The sequence below is a fragment of the Miniopterus natalensis genome, chromosome 5 (genome assembly GCF_054644295.1).
Source record: "Miniopterus natalensis isolate mMinNat1 chromosome 5, mMinNat1.hap1, whole genome shotgun sequence".
Classification (NCBI taxonomy): domain Eukaryota; kingdom Metazoa; phylum Chordata; class Mammalia; order Chiroptera; family Miniopteridae; genus Miniopterus; species Miniopterus natalensis.
In genome coordinates this window covers 44,039,129-44,062,043 of record NC_142085.1, presented here as the reverse complement: position 1 = coordinate 44,062,043, position 22,915 = coordinate 44,039,129, and the positions used below count along the sequence as shown (strand labels likewise).

At 42.5% G+C, this 22,915-nt stretch overlaps 4 pseudogenes across 1 annotated transcript; 1 reads left to right on the top strand and 3 right to left on the bottom strand.

Annotated features, from left to right (window-relative positions):
* Positions 1 to 517: 517 nt before the first annotated feature.
* On the bottom strand, positions 518 to 3,266 carry LOC148093089 (ADP-ribosylation factor 1 pseudogene; annotated as a pseudogene).
* Positions 3,267 to 5,041: 1,775 nt separating this feature from the next.
* Positions 5,042 to 8,240, bottom strand: LOC107533436 (ADP-ribosylation factor 1 pseudogene; annotated as a pseudogene). Its single transcript, XR_015714533.1, has 2 exons — positions 8,185 to 8,240; positions 5,042 to 6,371 (listed from the first exon to the last, which is right to left on the bottom strand). The product of XR_015714533.1 is annotated as an ADP-ribosylation factor 1 pseudogene (transcript).
* A 2,235-nt stretch (positions 8,241 to 10,475) lies between these two features.
* On the bottom strand, positions 10,476 to 11,715 carry LOC148093088 (ADP-ribosylation factor 1 pseudogene; annotated as a pseudogene).
* A 2,239-nt stretch (positions 11,716 to 13,954) lies between these two features.
* Positions 13,955 to 15,862, top strand: LOC107533424 (RNA-binding protein with multiple splicing 2 pseudogene; annotated as a pseudogene).
* Positions 15,863 to 22,915: the final 7,053 nt, after the last annotated feature.

Below are 22,915 nucleotides of genomic sequence, written 5' to 3'. Positions count from 1 at the left end.
TCATTTGACATTTTTAGAAAATAAGTCTTAAACTACTTCCAAGAAATTTAAAATAAATTAAGGAAAATGGATTGAAACATAGTGTCAAATCTTTATTTTTCAGGTCCCAGTACAGTCGATTTAATCCTGTCATCCTAGTCAGCTAAAATTCCATGAGAAAAAATAGCATATTTCATTTTTATAAAATACTGCAATCCTCCAATTTTTTAGAGAGAGAAAGAGAGAGAGAGAGAGAAACATTGATGTGAGAGAAAAACATCAGTTGGCTGATCAGCTGCCTCCTGTTGCATAATATTGCAGAGCAGTACCAAAAACTGCCTCATTGGAAACAAGAGCTTCTTTACATTAAATAAAAACCCGGTTGCAGGCTGCCTTCTGTACATGTATAGCGTGATGAAACACACTGGGACCGACCATGGAGACAACTTCTGGCACTCACACCACAAGGAACAAGTCTGCCACATGATAGGAAAGCAAGGGTGAAGGAGTACAGGGCTGGAGAATGGGCAGAGAGGAGTAAGTGCGGCTCAGTTCTGGTTCTGGAGCTGATCGCACAGCCAGTCCAGTCCCTCATAGAGCCCGACCCCAGTGATGGCGGAGGTGGCCTGAAGGTACCAGATCCTGTGGTTCAGAGAGTGCAGGCCCAGCTTGTCCGTGAGCTCAGCTGCATTCATGGCATTGGGGAGGTCCTGCTTATTTGCGAGCACAAGAAGAACAACATCCTTGAGCTCGTCCATCATCCGCATGATCTCCTCTCCAGCCAAACTCATGCGCTCTAGGTCAGTGCTGTCGACCACAAAGATGAGAGCTTGTCTGTCGGGGCAGTAGTTGCGCCACAGAATTCGGTTCCTCTCCTGGCTGCCCGCATCCCACACAGTTAAGCTGATGTTCTTATGTTCCACAGTCTCCACATTGAAACCTATGGTGGGGATGCTCTGCACCACCTCACCCAGCTTCAATTTGTACAGGATCGTGGTCTTCCCAGCACCGTCCAGGCCCACCATGAGAATGGGTATTTCTTTTTTGCCAAAAAGGTTCTTGAACAGGTTTGCAAAGATATTCCCCATGCTGTCGAGTGCAGAGGCACTGGCCAGAGAAATCCTCGCCAGCACAGTGCTGCTGCTGCTGCTCCCAGCCGGGCGTTGATTCTATTTGGTGATTCTTTAGCAGGTGTTTATTGATCCTTACTCTAATGCTCTGTTATTGCTGTGACTCAACCACTCTGTTTCCAGTCAACTCACTGTTTAAAGTTCAAAGTCCAGAGTGAGAGTAGCTGACTGGTGCAGCTTGATTGGTCTAGATCAGATGACTAATCACCATCATCCTGGTTCAACAGAGCTGTCTTACTAGATACTCCTGGGTGGTGGCTGGCTAGGGTGGTGAGCCAGGGTGGAGAGGCACCTGTGTATAAGGAGTTACTGAGGACCACTTCAGGGACCACTTTGAGAAGTTTGGCCAACCCAGTACATTGCATAACCTATCTTCCAGGCACAAAGCGTCCTTCTTTTTGCACCTGCAATTTCAGGAATCCAAAGGAAGTGAGAACTCTGGGGCTTCCTCCTGTTTCATACTGGGGATGAGCCCGAAACTTGGGAATGTGCACTGACCGGGAATGGAACTGGTGACCTTTTGGTGCATGGGAAAACACTCAACCAACTGAGCCACACCGACCAAGGAAAACCAGTGCCCCAGGTTTTACAGTATTTAGACTTAGAGTGGTATGATAAAGTAGAATTTCAGACACTAGAGCTCTTTCTACTGTGTGTTGCTAAAAGGTTACAAAACCAATACTTGTTTTTGAGAAATGATTATGATTTTCAAGCCTAAGTAAAATTGTGTGCAGATTTTTTTGTAATTTGAAACCCCAGAACATAAGAAAAACATAAGATTTGACCAGTGATTTTCTGTTAACTATTATTAGAACAGCCCGGCCGGGCATGGCTCAGCAGTTGAGCATCGACCTAGGATCCAGGCAATCGGGGTTCGATTCCCGGTCAGGGCGCATGCCTGGGTTGCGGGCTTGATCAATGACTCTCATCATTGATGTTTCTATCTCTCTCTCCCTCTCCTTTCCTCTCTCTGAAATCAATAAAGGTATATTAAAAAAGAAAGAAAAAACATTTCCTTGCCTGGCTGGTGTTGCTCAGTACTTGAGCACCAACCCATGCACCAAGAAGTTGCCGGTTCAGTTCTTGCTCCCCAAAGGGGGCATGCAGGAGGCAGCCAATTGATGTTGATATTTCTGCTGGATATTTCTTTTTCTCTCTCTCTCCCTCTCCGTTCCTCCCTCTCTCAAGTCAAAAAACATATTTTTTTAAAAAGAAAACATTTCCATGCCCTTATAACATCCAGAAACATTTAGGATTTGTACAAAACAATCAAATCAACATTGCTTGAGTTATCTTTACTGTGTCCTTATTTTATCTTTAAAAATTTAAGATTTGTACAAGAAGATAAAACTGACATTCCCTGAATTATGTCATTTTTAAATATTCCTGGACACACAGAGAAAGACCAAAAGAATGTTTAGAATGCACAGCTGAAGAACAACCACAACCACCTTTGCAGAGAAGCGCAGAATGAAGTTGTGATGTTGATATTTTGTCATATTTTCTCTGAGATATTATGACTTGCAGCCAAATATGACTCATCGCTATAAATGTTATATCTAAAATGATGTAATTAGCTTCTTGAGTTTCAGGGGAGAAAAGAAGTGATATTTTGGCTTAATTAGTAAGTTAACATGTTATAGTTATTCTTTACATGTACAAGTGCATTTAATGTGATTAAGTTAAATACGGACATCAGGGGTTGTTTAAAGATATAGCTCAGCAGATCATGCAATATTAATGCCCACTAGCCAATAACACATGCCATGCACACAGAGCTTTTTATTGCTATACTCTAAAGTGTACACAGTCAAGCCAGGAGCACGCAATTTTTGAGGAATAAAAAAAAAAGGAATAAAAAGAATCTGCAGGACACAGAGACAGAATGGAAGGTTTTAAACAGTCCTCCTAATTAATAGCTTTACGGTGTTAGGAGTGTAGTACATTCATGAAAAAAATCAAGATGCTATAAAAAAAAAAAAGAATATAAAAAAGGCTATTGAAAAGTTAAAGTATTGCCCTAGTTGGTTTGGCTCAGTGGTTAGGGCATTGGCCTGAAGACTCAAGGGTCCCTGTTTTGATTCTGGCCAAGGGCACTTACCTTGGTTGCAGGCTCGATCCTGTGTGCAGGAGACAGCCAACTGATATGAATCAATGTGTCTCTCTAACATCACATATTGATGGGGTGTTTTTTCTCTCTTCCACTCTATGAAAAGCAATGGAAAAAATATCCTTGGGTGAGGATTAAAAGTAATAATTAAATAAATAAAAAGCCTCTAAAGATAAAGTAAGTTGTCTAAGGGTTACATGATGAAGTCAAGGACTAAATGACTTTAACTCCTAATGCCTAGTCCAGTGCTTTTTTTACTATAGCCCAAGGCCTAAGGTTTGACTTTATCTAACGGTAAGGTCTCACTGTCCTGAGGCATAATTTATCTTTCTGGGGGCTGCTAATTGGCAGTCAGTTCAGTGAGGCCCTTGATCAAGGACACCTATTATTGTTTGTGAGTTATTGTGTGTGGTACTTAGTTTATCCTTTTGAGGCCTGTATGGTAGGCTTCCTGTCAGACCCTGAATTTTGTACTTTAAGAAAGGTCGCTTTTCGAGAGCATTTGAAATCTTGCTTCCTGGAATATGTCTTGGTTTGGCTCAAATAAACGTTTATTAAAAAAAAAAAAAAAAAGAAAGAAAGAAAGGTAATTTTGCAGCTGTGACCATCTGGGTGAATGGTGGCCATCACTGAGACTGAGCTGGAATGGACTACCAGAAGAGAGTGATCCAGGTTTTATGAATCAGATAATTGGATTTTGTATGTAATTCCTATAGGCCCTTAGTCTTTAGTAAAGTATAATTTTAATATTCAAACCTGGTTTCATCTGTGCTATAAGATGTAAAGGAAAAGATCAAATGCTGTTGTCTGGGCCCAAAGGGCTAATCATGGAGGTGGCAAGATATTCCAAGGGTAAAGTAAATCTTGGGCAGTCTCTGAGGGTTCTTGAAGCCTTTGGTACCAGAGCATGCCTTGGTTTTGTTTTTCTTAATTCGTTTCTTTAGAGGAGTTTTGTGTGTGTGTGTGTGTTTTAAAATAAACAATTGAAAAGTAAACCAGGCATTGAAGAGCGGGGAAAAGAGGTAAAGGCACCTGAGGACTTGGGCTAATATATTCAGAGGAAATGGAATAAAAGCCTGAGATCTGGTGACTGACAACATGAGAGTAGTGGAGAGACCAGATAGGGTAGAAGTACGATGGTGAGGATAAGAAGAAGGGAGAGTAAAAGAGATGCCTCCAGACTTTCAGTCTGGTTCATTTGGAGAGAAATGATAGCCTTGACAGGAATATGAAAATCCAAAAGGGGCAATTTGAAGAGACAGTATTATTTCCGTGGTTTAGTAAGGTTTTGTTTTTGCTGTTCTTAATTTTAAAGTCAAATTAATTAAAAGTTTTGTTTTGTCTCTCAAAAAGAAAAGAACCCCCAAATAATTATGTTGGTTTTTTTTTTTAATACTGTATATCTTGATTGATTTTGGTGAGAGGAAGGGAGAGGGGGAGAGAGAGAGAGAAACATCAATGATGAGAGAGTTGTCATTGATCGGCTACCTCCTGCACACCCCCTGCTGGGGATCGAGCCCTCAACCCAGGCGTGTGCCCTGACTGACTGGTAATTGAACAGTGATTTCCTGGATCCTAGGTTAATGCTCAACTGCTGAGCCATGCCCAGCCGGGCAATTATGTTGTTTTTTTTACTTTCCTATGAACCTCTGATAGCAAAAGTCTTCCTCTTGTTCAGTATGAAAACATGGAAAACTGTTTGCCTCCGTGGAAATCAGTGCCTCCAATCAATCTGTTTACCTTTGGCTATTTCATTTGACATTTTTAGAAAATAAGTCTTAAACTACTTCCAAGAAATTTAAAATAAATTAAGGAAAATGGATTGAAACATAGTGTCAAATCTTTATTTTTCAGGTCCCAGTACAGTCAATTTAATCCTGTCATCCTAGTCAGCTAAAATTCCATGAGAAAAAATAGCATATTTCATTTTTATAAAATACTGCAATCCTCCAATTTTTTAGAGAGAGAAAGAGAGAGAGAGAGAGAAACATTGATGTGAGAGAAAAACATCAGTTGGCTGATCAGCTGCCTCCTGTTGCATAATATTGCAGAGCAGTACCAAAAACTGCCTCATTGGAAACAAGAGCTTCTTTACATTAAATAAAAACCCGGTTGCAGGCTGCCTTCTGTACATGTATAGCGTGATGAAACACACTGGGACCGACCATGGAGACAACTTCTGGCACTCACACCACAAGGAACAAGTCTGCCACATGATAGGAAAGCAAGGGTGAAGGAGTACAGGGCTGGGGAATGGGTAGAGAGGAGTAAGTGCGGCTCAGTTCTGGTTCTGGAGCTGATCGCACAGCCAGTCCAGTCCCTCATAGAGCCCGACCCCAGTGATGGCGGAGGTGGCCTGAAGGTACCAGATCCTGTGGTTCAGAGAGTGCAGGCCCAGCTTGTCCGTGAGCTCAGCTGCATTCATGGCATTGGGGAGGTCCTGCTTATTTGCGAGCACAAGAAGAACAACATCCTTGAGCTCGTCCATCATCCGCATGATCTCCTCTCCAGCCAAACTCATGCGCTCTAGGTCAGTGCTGTCGACCACAAAGATGAGAGCTTGTCTGTCGGGGCAGTAGTGGCGCCACAGAATTCGGCTCCTCTCCTGGCTGCCCGCATCCCACACAGTTAAGCTGATGTTCTTATGTTCCACAGTCTCCACATTGAAACCTATGGTGGGGATGCTCTGCACCACCTCACCCAGCTTCAATTTGTACAGGATCGTGGTCTTCCCAGCACCGTCCAGGCCCACCATGAGAATGGGTATTTCTTTTTTGCCAAAAAGGTTCTTGAACAGGTTTGCAAAGATATTCCCCATGCTGTCGAGTGCAGAGGCACTGGCCAGAGAAATCCTCGCCAGCACAGTGCTGCTGCTGCTGCTCCCAGCCGGGCGTTGATTCTATTTGGTGATTCTTTAGCAGGTGTTTATTGATCCTTACTCTAATGCTCTGTTATTGCTGTGACTCAACCACTCTGTTTCCAGTCAACTCACTGTTTAAAGTTCAAAGTCCAGAGTGAGAGTAGCTGACTGGTGCAGCTTGATTGGTCTAGATCAGATGACTAATCACCATCATCCTGGTTCAACAGAGCTGTCTTACTAGATACTCCTGGGTGGTGGCTGGCTAGGGTGGTGAGCCAGGGTGGAGAGGCACCTGTGTATAAGGAGTTACTGAGGACCACTTCAGGGACCACTTTGAGAAGTTTGGCCAACCCAGTACATTGCATAACCTATCTTCCAGGCACAAAGCGTCCTTCTTTTTGCACCTGCAATTTCAGGAATCCAAAGGAAGTGAGAACTCTGGGGCTTCCTCCTGTTTCATACTGGGGATGAGCCCGAAACTTGGGAATGTGCACTGACCGGGAATGGAACTGGTGACCTTTTGGTGCATGGGAAAACACTCAACCAACTGAGCCACACCGACCAAGGAAAACCAGTGCCCCAGGTTTTACAGTATTTAGACTTAGAGTGGTATGATAAAGTAGAATTTCAGACACTAGAGCTCTTTCTACTGTGTGTTGCTAAAAGGTTACAAAACCAATACTTGTTTTAGAGAAATGATTATGATTTTCAAGCCTAAGTAAAATTGTGTGCAGATTTTTTTGTAATTTGAAACCCCAGAACATAAGAAAAACATAAGATTTGACCAGTGATTTTCTGTTAACTATTATTAGAACAGCCCGGCCGGGCATGGCTCAGCAGTTGAGCATCGACCTAGGATCCAGGCAATCGGGGTTCGATTCCCGGTCAGGGCGCATGCCTGGGTTGCGGGCTTGATCAATGACTCTCACCATTGATGTTTCTATCTCTCTCTCCCTCTCCTTTCCTCTCTCTGAAATCAATAAAGGTATATTAAAAAAGAAAGAAAAAACATTTCCTTGCCTGGCTGGTGTTGCTCAGTACTTGAGCACCAACCCATGCACCAAGAAGTTGCCGGTTCAGTTCTTGCTCCCCAAAGGGGGCATGCAGCAGGCAGCCAATTGATGTTGATATTTCTTTCTCATGGATATTTCTTTTTCTCTCTCTCTCCCTCTCCGTTCCTCCCTCTCTCAAGTCAATAAAAACATATTTTTTAAAAAAGAAAACATTTCCATGCCCTTGTAACATCCAGAAACATTTAGGATTTGTACAAAACAATCAAATCAACATTGCTTGAGTTATCTTTACTGTGTCCTTATTTTATCTTTAAAAATTTAAGATTTGTACAAGAAGATAAAACTGACATTCCCTGAATTATGTCATTTTTAAATATTCCTGGACACACAGAGAAAGACCAAAAGAATGTTTAGAATGCACAGCTGAAGAACAACCACAACCACCTTCGCAAAGAAGCGCAGAATGAAGTTGTGATGTTGATATTTTGTCATATTTTCTCTGAGATATTATGACTTGCAGCCAAATATGACTCATCGCTATAAATGTTATATCTAAAATGATGTAATTAGCTTCTTGAGTTTCAGGGGAGAAAAGAAGTGATATTTTGGCTTAATTAGTAAGTTAACATGTTATAGTTATTCTTTACATGTACAAGTGCATTTAATGTGATTAAGTTAAATACGGACATCAGGGGTTGTTTAAAGATATAGCTCAGCAGATCATGCAATATTGATGCCCACTAGCCAATAACACATGCCATGCACACAGAGCTTTTTATTGCTATACTCTAAAGTGTACACAGTCAAGCCAGGAGCACGCAATTTTTGAGGAATAAAAAAAAAAGGAATAAAAAGAATCTGCAGGACACAGAGACAGAATGGAAGGTTTTAAACAGTCCTCCTAATTAATAGCTTTACGGTGTTAGGAGTGTAGTACATTCATGAAAAAAATCAAGATGCTATAAAAAAAAAAGAATATAAAAAAGGCTATTGAAAAGTTAAAGTATTGCCCTAGTTGGTTTGGCTCAGTGGTTAGGGCATTGGCCTGAAGACTCAAGGGTCCCTGTTTTGATTCTGGCCAAGGGCACTTACCTTGGTTGCAGGCTCGATCCTGTGTGCAGGAGACAGCCAACTGATATGAATCAATGTGTCTCTCTAACATCACATATTGATGGGGTGTTTTTTCTCTCTTCCACTCTATGAAAAGCAATGGAAAAAATATCCTTGGGTGAGGATTAAAAGTAATAATTAAATAAATAAAAAGCCTCTAAAGATAAAGTAAGTTGTCTAAGGGTTACATGATGAAGTCAAGGACTAAATGACTTTAACTCCTAATGCCTAGTCCAGTGCTTTTTTTACTATAGCCCAAGGCCTAAGGTTTGACTTTATCTAAGGGTAAGGTCTCACTGTCCTGAGGCATAATTTATCTTTCTGGGGGCTGCTAATTGGCAGTCAGTTCAGTGAGGCCCTTGATCAAGGACACCTATTATTGTTTGTGAGTTATTGTGTGTGGTACTTAGTTTATCCTTTTGAGGCCTGTATGGTAGGCTTCCTGTCAGACCCTGAATTTTGTACTTTAAGAAAGGTCGCTTTTCGAGAGCATTTGAAATCTTGCTTCCTGGAATATGTCTTGGTTTGGCTCAAATAAACGTTTATTAAAAAAAAAAAAAAAAGAAAGAAAGAAAGAAAGGTAATTTTGCAGCTGTGACCATCTGGGTGAATGGTGGCCATCACTGAGACTGAGCTGGAATGGACTACCAGAAGAGAGTGATCCAGGTTTTATGAATCAGATAATTGGATTTTGCATGTAATTCCTATAGGCCCTTAGTCTTTAGTAAAGTATAATTTTAATATTCAAACCTGGTTTCATCTGTGCTATAAGATGTAAAGGAAAAGAGCAAATGCTGTTGTCTGGGCCCAAAGGGCTAATCATGGAGGTGGCAAGATATTCCAAGGGTAAAGTAAATCTTGGGCAGTCTCTGAGGGTTCTTGAAGCCTTTGGTACCAGAGCATGCCTTGGTTTTGTTTTTCTTAATTCGTTTCTTTAGAGGAGTTTTGTGTGTGTGTGTGTGTGTGTGTGTGTGTTTTAAAATAAACAATTGAAAAGTAAACCAGGCATTGAAGAGCGGGGAAAAGAGGTAAAGGCACCTGAGGACTCGGGCTAATATATTCAGAGGAAATGGAATAAAAGCCTGAGATCTGGTGACTGACAACATGAGAGTAGTGGAGAGACCAGATAGGGTAGAAGTACGATGGTGAGGATAAGAAGAAGGGAGAGTAAAAGAGATGCCTCCAGACTTTCAGTCTGGTTCATTTGGAGAGAAATGATAGCCTTGACAGGAATATGAAAATCCAAAAGGGGCAATTTGAAGAGACAGTATTATTTCCGTGGTTTAGTAAGGTTTTGTTTTTGCTGTTCTTAATTTTAAAGTCAAATTAATTAAAAGTTTTGTTTTGTCTCTCAAAAAGAAAAGAACCCCCAAATAATTATGTTGGTTTTTTTTTTAATACTGTATATCTTGATTGATTTTGGTGAGAGGAAGGGAGAGGGGGAGAGAGAGAGAGAAACATCAATGATGAGAGAGTTGTCATTGATCGGCTACCTCCTGCACACCCCCTGCTGGGGATCGAGCCCTCAACCCAGGCATGTGTCCTGACTGACTGGTAATTGAACAGTGATTTCCTGGATCCTAGGTTAATGCTCAACTGCTGAGCCATGCCCAGCCGGGCAATTATGTTGTTTTTTTTACTTTCCTATGAACCTCTGATAGCAAAAGTCTTCCTCTTGTTCAGTATGAAAACATGGAAAACTGTTTGCCTCCATGGAAATCAGTGCCTCCAATCAATCTGTTTACCTTTGGCTATTTCATTTGACATTTTTAGAAAATAAGTCTTAAACTACTTCCAAGAAATTTAAAATAAATTAAGGAAAATGGATTGAAACATAGTGTCAAATCTTTATTTTTCAGGTCCCAGTACAGTCAATTTAATCCTGTCATCCTAGTCAGCTAAAATTCCATGAGAAAAAATAGCATATTTCATTTTTATAAAATACTGCAATCCTCCAATTTTTTAGAGAGAGAAAGAGAGAGAGAGAGAGAAACATTGATGTGAGAGAAAAACATCAGTTGGCTGATCAGCTGCCTCCTGTTGCATAATATTGCAGAGCAGTACCAAAAACTGCCTCATTGGAAACAAGAGCTTCTTTACATTAAATAAAAACCCGGTTGCAGGCTGCCTTCTGTACATGTATAGCGTGATGAAACACACTGGGACCGACCATGGAGACAACTTCTGGCACTCACACCACAAGGAACAAGTCTGCCACATGATAGGAAAGCAAGGGTGAAGGAGTACAGGGCTGGAGAATGGGTAGAGAGGAGTAAGTGCGGCTCAGTTCTGGTTCTGGAGCTGATCGCACAGCCAGTCCAGTCCCTCATAGAGCCCGACCCCAGTGATGGCGGAGGTGGCCTGAAGGTACCAGATCCTGTGGTTCAGAGAGTGCAGGCCCAGCTTGTCCGTGAGCTCAGCTGCATTCATGGCATTGGGGAGGTCCTGCTTATTTGCGAGCACAAGAAGAACAACATCCTTGAGCTCGTCCATCATCCGCATGATCTCCTCTCCAGCCAAACTCATGCGCTCTAGGTCAGTGCTGTCGACCACAAAGATGAGAGCTTGTCTGTCGGGGCAGTAGTGGCGCCACAGAATTCGGATCTTGTCCTGGCTGCCCGCATCCCACACAGTTAAGCTGATGTTCTTATGTTCCACAGTCTCCACATTGAAACCTATGGTGGGGATGCTCTGCACCACCTCACCCAGCTTCAATTTGTACAGGATCGTGGTCTTCCCAGCACCGTCCAGGCCCACCATGAGAATGGGTATTTCTTTTTTGCCAAAAAGGTTCTTGAACAGGTTTGCAAAGATATTCCCCATGCTGTCGAGTGCAGAGGCACTGGCCAGAGAAATCCTCGCCAGCACAGTGCTGCTGCTGCTGCTCCCAGCCGGGCGTTGATTCTATTTGGTGATTCTTTAGCAGGTGTTTATTGATCCTTACTCTAATGCTCTGTTATTGCTGTGACTCAACCACTCTGTTTCCAGTCAACTCACTGTTTAAAGTTCAAAGTCCAGAGTGAGAGTAGCTGACTGGTGCAGCTTGATTGGTCTAGATCAGATGACTAATCACCATCATCCTGGTTCAACAGAGCTGTCTTACTAGATACTCCTGGGTGGTGGCTGGCTAGGGTGGTGAGCCAGGGTGGAGAGGCACCTGTGTATAAGGAGTTACTGAGGACCACTTCAGGGACCACTTTGAGAAGTTTGGCCAACCCAGTACATTGCATAACCTATCTTCCAGGCACAAAGCGTCCTTCTTTTTGCACCTGCAATTTCAGGAATCCAAAGGAAGTGAGAACTCTGGGGCTTCCTCCTGTTTCATACTGGGGATGAGCCCGAAACTTGGGAATGTGCACTGACCGGGAATGGAACTGGTGACCTTTTGGTGCATGGGAAAACACTCAACCAACTGAGCCACACCGACCAAGGAAAACCAGTGCCCCAGGTTTTACAGTATTTAGACTTAGAGTGGTATGATAAAGTAGAATTTCAGACACTAGAGCTCTTTCTACTGTGTGTTGCTAAAAGGTTACAAAACCAATACTTGTTTTAGAGAAATGATTATGATTTTCAAGCCTAAGTAAAATTGTGTGCAGATTTTTTTGTAATTTGAAACCCCAGAACATAAGAAAAACATAAGATTTGACCAGTGATTTTCTGTTAACTATTATTAGAACAGCCCGGCCGGGCATGGCTCAGCAGTTGAGCATCGACCTAGGATCCAGGCAATCGGGGTTCGATTCCCGGTCAGGGCGCATGCCTGGGTTGCGGGCTTGATCAATGACTCTCATCATTGATGTTTCTATCTCTCTCTCCCTCTCCTTTCCTCTCTCTGAAATCAATAAAGATATATTAAAAAAGAAAGAAAGAAAGAAAGAAAGAAAGAAAGAAAGAAAGAAAGAAAGAAAGAAAGAAAGAAAGAAAGAAAGAAAGAAAGAAGAAGAAAGAAAAAGAAGGAAGGAAGGAAGGAGGGAGGGAGGGAGGGAGGGAGGGAGGGAGGGAAGGAAGGAAGGAAGGAAGGAAGGAAGGAAGGAAGGAAGGAAGGAAGGAAGGAAGGAAGGAAGGAAGGAAGGAAGGACATTTCCTTCCCTGACTGGTGTTGCTCAGTACTTGAGCATCGACCTATGCACCAAAAGTTGCCAGTTCAGTTCTTGCTCCCCAAAGGGGGCATGCAGCAGGCAGCCAATTGATGTTGATATTTCTTTCTCATGGATATTTCTTTTTCTCTCTCCCTCTCCCTTCCTCTCTCTCAAGTCAATAAAAACATATTTTTTAAAAAAGAAAACATTTCCATGCCCTTATAACATCCAGAAACATTTAGGATTTGTACAAAACAATCAAATCAACATTGCTTGAGTTATCTTTACTGTGTCCTTATTTTATCTTTAAAAATTTAAGATTTGTACAAGAAGATAAAACTGACATTCCCTGAATTATGTCATTTTTAAATATTCCTGGACACACAGAGAAAGACCAAAAGAATGTTTAGAATGCACAGCTGAAGAACAACCACAACCACCTTTGCAGAGAAGCGCAGAATGAAGTTGGGATGTTGATATTTTGTCGTATTTTCATTGAGATATTATGACTTGCAGCCAAATATGACTCATCGCTATAAATGTTATATCTAAAATGATGTAATTAGCTTCTTGAGTTTCAGGGGAGAAAAGAAGTGATATTTTGGCTTAGTTAGTAAGTTAACATGTTATAGTTATTCTTTACATGTACAAGTGCATTTAATGTGATTAAGTTAAATACGGACATCAGGGGTTGTTTAAAGATATAGCTCAGCAGATCATGCAATATTGATGCCCACTAGCCAATAACACATGCCATGCACACAGAGCTTTTTATTGCTATACTCTAAAGTGTACACAGTCAAGGCAGGAGGACCCAATTTTTGAGGATAAAAAAAAAAAAAAAGGAATAAAAAGAATCTGCAGGACACAGAGACAGAGAATGGAAGGTTTTAAACAGTCCTTCTAATTAATACCCTTACAGTGTTAGGAGTGTAGTACATTCATGAAAAAAATCAAGATGCTATAAAAAAAAAAAAAGAATATAAAAAAGGCTATTGAAAAGTTAAAGTATTGCCCTAGTTGGTTTGGCTCAGTGGTTAGGGCATTGGCCTGAAGACTCAAGGGTCCCTGTTTTGATTCTGGCCAAGGGCACTTACCTTGGTTGCAGGCTCGATCCTGTGTGCTGGAGAAAGCCAATTGATATGAATCAATGTGTCCCTCTAACATCACACATTGATGAGGTTTTTCTCTCTCTCTCTCCTACCCTATGAAAAGCAATGGAAAAAATATCCTCACGTGAGGATTAAAAAAACAGAGAAAAAAAAGAAAGAAAAAGAAAATTTAAAGTATTATGGCATAAAACAAACCAAGGTTTTGTTTTGTACACATTAACCACAGGTTAAAACACACACACACACACACACACACACACACACACACACACACACACACATATTTAGTATGTCTTTATTGATTTCAGAGAGAGGAAGGAAGAGGGGGAGAGAGAGAGAGAAACATTGATGATGAGAGAGAGTCATCGATCAGGTGCATCCTTCAGGTCCCAGCTGGGGATCGAGCCCACAGCCCCCCCGCATGTGCCCTGACCGGGAATAGAACTGTGACCTCCTAGATCAATTGTGGATGCTCAACTGCTGAGCCACACCAGATGGGCCAAAACCCATCTTTTAAATAAACATCTAAGAATATCCCATAGTCCTTCCTAATGATTCATGAGTCGTGGCCGTAGAGGTGGTACTTCTCATCTTCCGTCCTCTCAAATTCATCTTGGGGTGCCCCAGACAATCAATGCCATGTTTGTTTTCACTTCTGCATCATTTCAGGTAATTCTGAAATTTCCTTATTATTTTGGCTGTTTTTTTTCCCCCCTTTTAACTGTTTTATGGCTATACTTCAACTTCCTGTTTTTAACTATCCATGTTTGGTGTATAAAATTTAGTTTTTCAAAATTGTACTCTGAGAAGTATATTTTAAAAATGATTCTAGCGTCGGCTCCGATTCCCAGCGCCTCCCCCGCCGCACCCCCTCCCCGCCTCCCGCACCCGCCAAACTTGAAGTGACCCCAGCGGGACGCGGCGGCCGCCCCTCTCACCGCCCCGTGCGCCCCGCCCCGCCCCGCCCCGCCCCGCGCCCCGGGAGCGCCCCGCCCCGCGCCCCCTCCCACCTCCCCGCCCGGCCGGCGCCGCGCTCGCCCTCCGCCTTCCCCTCCTCCCGCCCCTCCCCCGCTCCCTGAGCGGCCTGAAGCCCGACCGCGCGCAGCCCCGGCCGCACCCTGGAGGAGGAGGTCCGGACGCGGTTCGTCAGCGGCCTTCCTGTGGACATTAAACCCAGAGAACTTGACCAGCTCTTCAGGCCGTTCGGGGGGTACGAAGGACCCCTCATCGGGCTCACTGCAGACAGCCTGTTGGTTTTGTGATCTCCGACAGCCCGGAGCAGCAGAAGCAGCAAGAATGCGCTGACCGGTATTCGCTCTGATCCCGGGAACCCGCAGGCCCTGAGGCTCGAGTTCGCCAGAGCCAACGCCAAGACGGCCAAGAACCGGCTAATGGCTGCAGCAGCCCCACAGCGCTCACGCCGCCCTAGGAGCACACTTCATTGCGCGGGACCCCTATGACCCGATGGGGGCTGCCCTGATCCGCACCTCCCCAGAGGCCTGGGCCCCTGCCCCCTGCACGCAGAGCTGAGCCCCGCTCTCTCGCGCGCGGCGTTCCCCCACCCCGCCGCCCCCGCCGCCCTGCGTGCTCAGGGGCGCGGGGACCCTTCCTCTGACCCCACCCAGCAAGGGTGGGAGTACCTCAGTCCTGTTAGTTCCTCAGCCCTGGTACCACAGCCTGAAGCCCCTGCTCCCGCTGGGGAGGAAGCTGCCCCGAGCTTCCACTGTCCCCGAGCGGCCTGTGGAGCTGCTGCTTTCCTCCAAAGACTGAGTTTTAGGCCTTACCCAGGGGACTGCTTCCTGTTTCCTCTCTCTCCTCGTCCTCAGCGCTGTCCTGCGCCAGAGCCCTTCGCCAAGGCTCCCGGGAGGAGCCGGGGGCCTTCTCGCCTTCTCGCCGGGACACCCACACCCGGCTCGCAGGCCTCACCGGGACCGAGCAAGGCCCCACCTCCGGCCCAGACGTGCTTCTGTAGCTTCGCCTCAGAGAAACAAGGCGTTTGATTTTGCATGTTTTCTGGCATGAATGAAGACACTTAAACTTGGGTATGTGTGAGTGTACAGTTTGTTCTCACATTGTGTCGCCATAGCAACAGGTCCTGGCCTTTAATGGTTCATCATTCCTGGTCCGGCTCTCCACACCCCTCCCCTGCACCCACCCTGCTTCGGGGAGGCCGGAGCCCTGCAGCCAGTTCCCGCCCCACACACTTCCCAGCTGAACAGCAGCGACCCCCAACAAAGAGAGTTTCCTTTTTTACCTTGAATCAGGGTCCTCCGCCCCTGCCTCAGATGGGCCAACAAGGGGTGTTCAGAACACCCCTTCTCTGCCCGTTTTGCTCACCTCTCCACAGCACACCCCACCCATGCCATTGCTCGTCTTTCTTTCCAAGCTGAAACCAACCAAAAAGTGAAAGTATTTTTGTACCCTGTGTAACAAAATATTTATGCATCATAAAGGATTTTTCATGTGTGTGTGCAATTAATTATTGAAGAGACCTTGTTCGCCCTGTCCGATGAGTTTAATGTTTAGTTTGGGGCACGAAGAAGAAAAGGGTTTCCATTCGCCAACAATGAGCCTTTGTGTCAGGCGTTAGTTTAAGAAAAATGAAAGGAAAATTGTGCAATTTTTTTGTTTCGTGAGCACATCAGCGCTTTGCCTTTTGCCACATCTGTGGCTGTCTTGCCGTTTTCAGATTTGGGAGACGAGGTGGCAGTTGTAATTGCTGATCCTGTGAGAATGTGAAACTGGATGATAAATGAAATGCAAAATAAAAAATCACCCAAAGTAAAAACAAAACAAAACAAAACAAAAAACCAAATAAACAAACAAAAAATGATACTAGCAATAAAGAAAACCATGATCGTATTTTCAGGGAACTGACCATGATAGGGAGTGAAACTTAATGCAATCTAGTAAATAAAATAAATATAAAATAAATGAATAATGGCAGCAGTAAGTTAAGCTCATTTGTGTGAGTTAATGATTTTTTAAGTGATCAAAAGTTAAAAGCCATTAAATAACTTTTTAAAAAAGCTTTTGACAGCTCAGCTCACAAGCTCCAGTGATCAGGCATAATTTATCTTTCTAAAGTCCACTCTCCCAGATTACTTTCACACACTGCAATACCATTGCCACCTAGTTCTAAAAATGTCAAAATTTCTATTCGCTCAGCACAGTTTCTTCCTCTGTACTTTCACACATGGAAAAGCAAGATTCTGCTTACCCTAAAATCTTTAAATAATACTGGCATTTTAAAAGGTGAACTACATGAATCTTTGGTGTCTTCTACTCCTGGGCTGCAGATGCCTGCTCCCAATGTATATGCACCCTAATTTGTAAATCCTGGAATCTTTTGAACCCATCCCATTTTCCAGATGATGAAAGTGAAATGATTTGCCAAGATTTAGAGTTAAGGATAGAACCCAATGCACTGAGTGGAAAAATTATGTGTGAATTATATATCTGAAAAGAGACTTATATCCAGAATATATGAAGAACTCTTAACAGCCATATGATAAAGAGACATACCTTTTAAAACTATAAAATATGTCTCTTAGAAGGATTTGAGGAACATTCCCATAAGATAGGTTGACATAGGGTGCTGTGTAGAATGTCTAAAAATAACCACACACATACATCTCCTGCTTTCAAAAAGCTTATATACCATCTTGGGAAGATAAGCATTACATGAACAGTTTAATTAAATGGTATAATGTATGAAAAGCACATACTTTTGATACACATTAAATAAGACCACCAGAATCCATTCACTTAACTTTCATTCACTAAAATCTTTGAAAGTGCTTTCTAGGTACCAAATGCTATTTGAAACTTGGAGATTACTATGCTAAACGAGATAGTGGTCCCAGGCCACCTAAATAGCAATGCAGAAAAATAATACAAAAGATGTCACAAGTCACTAAGTGTGGTAGAAATGGTAAGGTTATTCCTTAGTATTCAAGAAACAGCATTAGAAAATTCCAAGTACAAAGTTTGGACTTGTTATCTGTTTATTAAAAGACTTTGGGGTGTAGCTCTTGCCTCTAGTTAGAGCAGCACACAGTCCACTCAAGACTGTACAGTCACTGATGACCATACAGTCACTCATGTCTATATACACACACACCTTTTCAGGCAGAGCTGGGCCACTTGTGATGAAAGATGAGTGGTATCTGGGGCCAGGCCAGGGCTACTGACAGTTGGCTGGCTGCCTGTACCTTCCCTCTATAAAGCAAGTAAGTGAGGTACACAGCGAAGCTGTTAGTGGTGCTGGCCCATGGTGAAGGGTTTCTAAACAGGTGTTTACCTGAAGTCTTCCCACTCCAACGTGCTGAGAATTTACAAGTCTTTGAGCTGTACCTGGTAAATTCTGCTATCTTTCCATCAGTTTCTCAATGTTGACAAAGCTGTGACCCTGCCAGTTAGGACAGAGGAGAAACAGAGGTAGAAATATAATTATTTGCACCAACTCCTCCCCTTCTGAGAACCAGCCCTTGGAATACACACCCAGCAGTTTGAGCTTCAGTGTTTGCTTCCTTTTTGCAGCTCAGGCACTGAGACATATTTGTTCATAAATGTGCCTGAACTTCATAGCCTCTTCTCCTTACTGAAAACGGGTAATGTGTTTTCTTTCCCTCAACCCCTTTCTAGGATGTCTAGTCCACTGTCTTCTACGCAAGACCAGCACACTCCCTCAGAATCTTACACCTTACCTATTTTTTCCTGCTCAGGGCTACCAACTGTTTTACACATTATTGAACAGTTGTGCAATCCTAAGCAGAGAGGCTGGAGGTAGAAGGGTGAGAAACAAGAATCCTGCTCTAATATCAGGGCCTGGGATCTCTGGAGGGCCAGGGGCTCCGAACTGTTGCTGTAGGACAGCAGTTTTCAGAACATGTTCAGAGAACCTTTTTTCCCCTTTTGGTCAGAGTACATTTTGAGTCTCCAAGATCCTCCTTTTTTCAAATACATGTCTGTGTGAGACTAGATTTCAACCAAAACATATCTCAACAGAGTGCAGAAGTAGATATGATGCAAGAGATTTGCAGAAAAAGCAAGTGCCACTACTCACGTTAACTTTTGTTTTGGAAAACACAGCTATGTTTTAAATAAAAATGTTACTTATGCTAACATTAATGTATTTTTTGTGGTTAATTTTTTTTTTAAGCCTCACCCAAAGATATTTTTCCCATTGCTTTTCAGAGAGAGTGGAAGGGACAGAGAAAGAGAGAGAAAGACAGAGAGAGAGAGAAACATCAATGTGAGAGACACACATCAATTGGTTGCCTCCCGACTGGGGCCAGGGAGAGAGCTTGCAACCGAGGTATGTGCCCTTGGCCGGAATCGAACCCGGGACCCTTCAGTCCGTGGGTCGATGCTCTAACCACAGAGTCAAACAGGCTAGGGCTTTTGTTATTAATTTTAAGTAAATTAATGTTTTTAAAGGTTTGTTTTAATTTTAATGAAGTAAATATTGACATACTCATATAAAGAGAGCTTCCTGGAGTTCTCAACAATTTTTAAAGTGTAAAGGGTTCTGATATTTAAAAGTTTGAGAACCACTGCTCTAGGTGTGCTCTTGGTCCCCATTTGTTCTCTATCTTGCTCTTCCCGAGATACCACACCAAGATCCATCGCTTCAACCACCGCCTCCAAGCTGGTGATTGCTGAGGGCAGCACCTGAGCTTCTATGGGCTGCTCTGCAAGAACCTGGAGGTAAGGGAAACAAGGTTTCCTCTGAGAGCTGAACATAAATCCCTGCACTGCAGATGTGATCAGCCATTCACTCATTCAACAAATATTTATTGGGCACCTACCCTGTGCCATGTACTATTGTAGACACTGGGGTTATAGCAGTAAGCAAAACAAAATTCTTGAACATTCTACTGGAGTATGTTGAGAGGGTATAAAAGAGTATAATGGAAAATAAAGCCATATGTAGAAGTATAAGAAGTTATCTGTAAGAGTTTGACTTTAGGAAGTATTTGGGATAACCCCAAATTCCAGGTTTCTTTCCTCACAAGATTCCCAAAGGTGATATTTAGACAATGGACAATGATAAAGGAAAGCAAAGTAATGTGACAAAGATTGTGTGTGTGTGTATGTGTGTGTTTTTCTTTATCCTAGAAATTATGTTGTCCATTAGCCATTCTGCTAGTAGGCCTCTGGGAAGTAGGTGTTTACAAATTTCATCTTGGTAAGGAGACAGATATGATGCAAGAAAAGTTCCTGTGAACCACAGGAGTGGGGGAGGAAGAGAGCCAGGAGAGCACTCCTTGGGATGGGCAGCTCAAGAACAAGACCATACTAGTATACTTGCAGCACAGGTTTGTGACAATCCAGAAAAGAGCATGGGCTCTGAGCCACTATGAGGTCACCTAAGCACCACCCTCCAGACATCATCTTGAGGAGAAAAAGGAAGAGAAATAGCTCTAATATGGAGTTATTACCTGGAAGGAGACTATCTTAAGTAAGGAGAGTGAGATACTTTAATTGGTCATTTTGAGTTTCATCTCCAACATTTTCTTTGCACATCTGTGATGTGGTGTGATAAAATTTTAAACTGGCTGCATTAACATTTATTGTTGTTGGGCTTGTGTGTGAAACCCTTGAGACAGGGAACTCTGGAAAGAATGACTCAATTAAACTCTTCTTTCTAAACATAAATGATACTAGCAGTTGGTCAAATGGAGACAGGAGGCGAAAGAAAAGAGATGCCAGAAGGCAAAGAGAACAAGATGGACAAATTTACTTTATTAATTTGTTCTTTAATAATTTTATGAGAAAGATGTCACTATATTATAAAGCTGCAATAATCAAAACAGTATGGCACTGGCATAAAAACAGGTTTGTAGCTCAATGGAAGAGAATAGAGTCCAGAAATAAATCCTTGCTTATATGGTCAATTGATATATGTCAAAGGAGGCTAAGATATATAATGTAAAGATAGTTTCTTTAATGAGTGGTGTTAGGAAAACTGGACAGATATATGCCAAACAATGAAATCAGAACACTTTCTTACACCTTATACAAAAATAAACTCAAAATGTAAGACCTGAAACCATAAAAATTCTAGGAGAAAAGATAGGCAGTAAACTCTTTGACAACATTCTTAGCAATATCTTTTTGGTTATGTCTCCTCAGACAAGGGAAACAAAAAAAAAATAAACTAATGGGACTACATCAAAATGAAAAGTTTTTGGATAGTCAAGGAAACAATCAACAAAACAAAAAGACAACCTACTGAATGGGAGAAGATAGTCACAAATAATACATTTGAAAAGGGGATAATATTGAAAATATGTAAGGAACTCATACAACTTAACCCAAAAAAACAAAAAAAAACCCCAAAACCCCACAAAAACCAACGAAACAAACAACCCCACACCAAAAATCAAACAATTCAACCAAAAAATGGGCAGAGGACCTGAATACACATTTCTCCAAAGAGGACATACAGATGGTCAACAGACATATGAAAAGATACTCAACACCACTTTTTCTTTAAAAAGATAGAACCCAATGTAAAAAAACCCCAGAACTAACAAAGGAATATAACTCATTTTGTTACCAGGGAGACAGAGTGACTATGAGACTTTGGTTCTTGTTTTCTTGAGGGAAAGATTTCAATCAAGAGACAAAGTGTAGCCAATCTGGGCGTGGCTCAGCAGTTGAGCATCAACCTAGGATCCAGGAGATCACGATTTGATTCCTGGTCAGGGCACATGCCCGGGTTGATCCCCAACAGGGGGCGTGCAGTAGGCAGCAGATCAATGACTCATCATTGATGTTTCTCTCTCTCTCTTCCTCTCCCTTCCTCTCTCTCCGAAATCAATAAAGATATATATTTTTAAAAAAGAGACAAAGTTTACATGTGAATATTAAAGTAGATTTATCTGTCTTGTAAAAAAAAAAAGAGACAAAGTGTAGAAAAGCAAGCAAGAATTTATTGGCAGCAGCAAAAATATACTTAGAAAGGTGCACAGAAGAAGCAACAGGAGAGCCTAGGCTGGGCTGTGTTGGTTCACTGAGAAGTCAGAGAGAGAGAAGGGGGCCTTGGAAACAGGTTCAGGGGGTAAGCTCGGAACAGCTACTGCTCCCCATTGCTCCCCTGGTTGCAAGTCTCATGGGGTCCCTGGGAGAAGGAAATTGCTTTGGCGTACTCACCAACGGGGGGAGAGCATGAGGTGGGTCCTTCATTTTCAGGGGTTTTATTTATTTATTTTTCCAGGGGTTTTAAAGGCTGTGCATTTAGGGGCAAGGTCTTAGGAGCAGATCAATAGAATATTCATCAGCTTTATGCTGATATACCAACATGAGGTTTATTCTCTTAATTTGTCTGTTCTTAGGTGTGGTTGGCAAATGGCACCAATTGGATTTCTGTTATCTGACTCCCTGAGTAGTGTGATTTAAGTTATTTACCCTTTGTCAGGGGAGAAGTGCAAACCAATTACCCTTAAGTATCCTTGGTTTAGGAAAGATACGATTTACTAGATGGCCACAAGCTGCTCTTTAACTATTTGTCTCCGTTTCCATATTTTGCTTGTGCTAGAATTTTTCTAGCTTCATACTATACTATAACAATTTAATTTTCCATATGTGATTCTGAACATTTCCCTTCTATTATTATTAATATAATCAGTGTTCAAAATCTTTCTAAAAAGAGTATGTCTGACTGCAATCTAGACCTTAAATATGTATTTTAGAGAAAGTCAACATTCACTTTGTAACATTTTCAGATACGATGACCTTGTGGGAGTTTCCAAAAAGAAAAAAGGATTTCTTTCAAGGACATGTTAACCAATCTAACTATGTACACACACTACCCTGGTACCAATTTGTACAACTTGTATAGTGGTCTCTGTGGTTCTGTGGGTGTTACCCTGGCACTTTGTAACATTGTTTTCTAGTAAAAGTCCTGGAGCATTAGCTCCTTCCTCAGCCTCAGGGCCTTGTCCCCTGCCTTTTCTGAGAAGAAGTGACCCACCAGCCCAAAGCATATGTACATTTCAAAACCGCCTCAGGGTTCAGAGGCTGTGGTTTATTTTTAAGGAATAGCCTTCTCTCACGCAGATGGGGGATGCAAACTACCTCAGACTGGAAAGGGGATTTCCACCAAGAAGCAAGATCTAAAAACCACTGTTTTAGAACGGTATACTTTTGAGTACAAATGTATAGTTTTGCTCCAGAATGTACACTTTTGAGCACAAATGCTAAACCTTCTCCCCCTGCTGGTTCTGAACGTCTCTCTCCCATGTCCAAAACTCTTCCATGACTTGGTGTCACCTTCTTTTTAGAGCCACCTTCTCAGATAGGGTGGTTTTAGAGGTGGGAAATCAGATATGCCAAGGGTAGACTATCTTGAGTGCAGCCTCGCACAGTTGCAGTGTGGTGGAAGTGCACTGGCCCGGACACCAAATGATCTAGTTTCTAATTCCAGTCCCACTGGACTGGACCTTCAGGGCTGCCAATCAGCACATCATGTGTCCATCTAGGGCTTCAATGTCCCCGTGTGAAAAACGT